We start from the raw sequence: 4,183 nt of genomic DNA on the forward strand, positions 1-4,183 counted from the left end.
CAACAGGTAGATCGTGATCTACTGGTAGATCACTGGACGTCTGCAGTAGATCATTGGCTCCCCCCAAAGAAGCTAAACAACTGTAGCTCCCTGACCCCACCCGCCAGAATGGGCCTTCCTTCTTCCTAAAAAAAGCTTAACAACTTTGACCCGAACCCTCCAAAAGGGGGTAGATCACTGTCAGTTTTTAACTCTGTGAGTAGATTGCAGTCTCTTGGGAATTGGCCACCCCTGATTCTAGTCCAATCTTTTGTCCAACATGGGACCCAAACCCACAACCTTGAGATTAAGAGTCTCCAGCCCTAGTGACTAAGCTATAATGCCATTGAATGCATATATCTTGTTTACACAAGCAAGTTCTGAAGCTATCTGATCCAGAAATTCATAGAAAAATATTAGTACAATTACTTTTTTTTTTTTTGGCAGGGCTTCATTGTGGATCCTAGACTGGATAGAGGGGAAAGCAGATCATCAGAATATATTTGACACAATATCATTCTAGGATTCTATGAATTCAAAAAGATGACATCAAAGCATAATGCCTAGGAAAGGTGCATGAAAGATCTGCACGTTTCCACAAGCGCAGTAACAGCGCAAAGAGGCAATCCATTAAATGTAAGCACCTGTTTCAAAGCAAATTCATCCTCATGGAGATTGAATTTCATATTCAGGGACTGAATGTCCAAAACCAAATGGCCTTATATACATTCATGAGAAGGACATGTTTTATACGGAAGGAAACATTTTCATCGGATTCCCCCCCCCCCATAGAATCATAGAGTTGGAAGAGACCACAAGGGCCATTGAGTCCAACCCCCTGCCAAGCAGGAAACACCATCAGAGCACTCCTGACATATGGTTGTCAAGCCTCTGCTTAAAGACCTCCAAATAAGGAGACTCCACCACACTCCTTGGCAGCAAATTCCACTGTCGAACAGCTCTTACTGTCAGGAAGTTCTTCCTAATGTTTAGGTGGAATCTTCTTTCTTGTAGTTTGGATCCATTGCTCCGTGTCCGCTTCTCTGGAGCAGCAGAAAACAACCTTTTTCCCTCCTCTATGTGACGTCCCTTTATATATTTGAACATGGCTATCATATCACCCCTTAACCTCCTCTTCTCCAGGCTAAACATGCCCAGCTCCCTTAGCCGTTCCTCATAAGGCATCGTTTCCAGGCCTTGGACCATTTTGGTTGCCCTCCTCTGGACACATTCCAGTTTGTCAGTGTCCTTTTTAAAAGCTCTGTAAGGTGTGTACCCCTTTCTGTTTCCTTTGCGACTGAGTCTCAGCAAAAATGTTGGGAGGGGGAAAACAAAACCAGTTTCTGGAAATGGATCCTCAATGTGCAGGAGAATTTTCTAGCAGCTTGCTGAGTAGTGACCTGGCTACCGTATTGTAAAACACTCAAAGCGGACAAGAAAAGCAGTATAATGGAACAAGAACATCATCAGCAAGAATGTAATGAATAAATAACAATTGGGATTTAGGTGGAGCTGTGTGCATCCTACATTTGTGCTGTAAAGGTAAAGGGTAAAGGGACCCCTGACCATTAGGTCCAGTCGTGACCGACTCTGGGGTTGCGGCGTTCATTTTGCTTTACTGGCCGAGGGAGCCGGCGTACAGCTTCCGGGTCATGTGGCCAGCAGGACTAAGCCGCTTCTGGCGAACCAGAGCAGCGCATGGAAACACCGTTTACCTTCCCGCCGGAGTGGTACCTATTTATCTACTTGCACTTGGAAGTGCTTTTGAACCGCTAGATTGGCAGGAGCAGGGACCAAGCAACGGCAGCTCACCCCGTCGTGGGGATTTGAACCTCCGACCTTCTGATCGGCAAGCCCTAGGCTCTGTGGTTTAGACCACAGCGCCACCTGCGTCCCCATTTGTACTGTACATACTTGGAATTTGGTAGTGGCTCAGCATAGAGTCCCATCAAATGTCAGTCTGATGCAATCACATGGGAGAACTAAATTATTACGTACATGGCTGGAACTGGAGCAGAGGACCCAATTCCAAAGCACCCAGAGGCATATCTAGGCTCCCTTGTGCTCCTGGCAAGGAGTTGTATTGGCGTCCCCTCCGTCAGTCCCTTGCGCCATTGGAAAGACCATGGACCAGAAACTCGACACGTTTGCTTTTCATCACCTTTGGGGCAATGGGGTCAAAAGACCTGGGCCAGCAACAAGATTCTTCTGCCAATGATTCCTCCGCCAAGGTGACCAGAGGAGCCTGCAGACCCAGAACAGCAGAAGTGCAGCCTGGAGAGCACATAGCAACTCCGAGCCAGAGTGGAGAGGTGAGATTTTTGCACACACCCCAGGCCTGCAGCTTTGGTAGGGGCTAGCCTGGGACGTGGGTGGCGCTGTGGGTTAAACCACAGAGCCTAGGACTTGCTGATCCGAAGGTCGGCTGTTCGAATCCCCGCGACGGGGTGAGCTCCTATTGCTCGGTCCCTGCTCCTGCCAACCTAGCAGTTCAAAAACACGTCAAAGTGCAAGTAGACGGCGTTTCCATGCGCTGCTCTGGTTTGCCAGAAGTGGCTTAGTCATGCTGGCCACATGACCCGGAAGCTGTACGCCGGCTCCCTCGGCCAATAAAGCAAGATGAGCACCACAACCCCAGAGTTGGCCACGGCTGGACTAAGGGTCCATTTCCCTTTACCTTTACTAGCCTGGCTAACCCCTAGATATGCCCCGGAAGCACCCACATCCGATTTGTATGCACTTGGGCAAACAGCTTCCTTGGATTTCACATGTGATCTATTGTAACCTTATCCTACCACCACTTGGATCGCCGAAGTTAGTGTGAACAAGGACAAGGCTTTCTCTGTGGTGGCCCCACAGCTCTGACATTCTTTGCCAATGGTTCTGCAGGAAGCTGCCACACTTCAGTTCTTCCAGAATGCCTTGAAAGCTTGTTGGTTTTAGATGGTTTATGCATGAACAACGTTTTCTGACTGGGATGTTAATTTTTGCTTTTAACAGTTTGTATGGCGATAATGCCACTACCGAACTTCAGGAGGAGGGGGGGTTGCGGGCTCACGACCCCGCCCACTCTCATTCCCGCGAGGCTGGCGCCAGCCTCGCAGGAAGCACGGATTCTCCTTAGTTTGCATCCCTCTGCTGCGCCAGCCAATCGGCTGGCGGCAGGGGTGGGCCTTCCAGAGGCCACTTAAGGTCGGGGCAGCCCTTGGCTCGCCCCTTTCTCCCTTGCAGCTGACCTGGTTACCCACCCACCCGCCCTTTAGGTTTTGCCATTGCCATTGCTATGGGCTTCGGCTGGTCGCCGCAAGGGGCCTGGTAGGAGTTTTTCCATTTGGCTAATTGCCTGGTTTTGGAGCCACTTGGTTTTTTCGCCTACCTCGTAGCAAACCGTCACAACTCCCTCGGTTTTGGCGGTAGGCATTGGCCGGGGTATTGTCATGCAAATGAGGTTGGGGGGGAGGAACGCCATCACCTCCCCCAAGGCTTGAAGGGTAGTTCGTTAAAGGACTCCGAGGGGCGACGCCTCGTCCGAAACCTACGGAGGTTAGGGCCTAAAGCGCCCCCCCGAGCGGTAACCCCTCGGGGAGCGCCTAGGGATATGTATCTCGGGTGGCTCCCCCTGTTGGTGTTTAACCCTTCCCGGTTAGACCGGATAGTCGGTTAGGGGCCAATGCCTAAAACCAATACCCTTCTTACCTGTAATCAATAAAGTTGTGGCCATTTTCGCCCATTAACCTAAATCTTTGTGTCCCGTGTCTTTATTTATCACACCGGGGGGGGGGGGAGGGAATAGCCACGCAATTGTTTTTTATTGCTGTTAGTGGACGGATTGTGTTTTAGTGCTGATTTATTGTAGTGGTTTTATTGTTGATATCCTGCCTTTACAGTGGTACCTCGCAAGACGAATGCCTCGCAAGACAAAAAACTCGCTAGACGAAAGGTTTTTCCGTTTTCGATTTGCCTCGCAAGACGAATTTCCCTATGGGCTTGCTTCGCAAGACGAAAACGTCTTGCGACTTTGTTAAACCGTTAAAACCGTGCTTCGCAAGATGAAAAATTCGCTAGACGGCAAAACTCGCGGAACGAATTAATTTCGTCTTGCGAGGCACCACTGTACTGTGTAAGCTGCCTTGAAAGAGTTGTGCTCAGAAAGGTGGCCTATAATCAAATAAATAAATAAATAAGTTGAAAATGCTACTCTCTC

At 49.3% G+C, this 4,183-nt stretch overlaps 1 long non-coding RNA gene across 1 annotated transcript; it reads left to right on the forward strand.

The window, feature by feature from the left end:
• The first annotated feature begins 2,260 nt into the window (after nucleotides 1-2,260).
• Nucleotides 2,261-3,877, forward strand: LOC310698537. The gene is made up of 3 exons (XR_014521585.1): nucleotides 2,261-2,328; nucleotides 2,682-2,982; nucleotides 3,773-3,877. It is a non-coding gene; the product is annotated as an uncharacterized lncRNA (long non-coding RNA).
• The last annotated feature ends 306 nt before the right edge of the window (nucleotides 3,878-4,183 follow it).

This window comes from Podarcis liolepis, assembly GCF_965112155.1.
Source record: "Podarcis liolepis genome assembly, chromosome: 2".
NCBI classification, from domain to species: domain Eukaryota; kingdom Metazoa; phylum Chordata; class Lepidosauria; order Squamata; family Lacertidae; genus Podarcis; species Podarcis liolepis.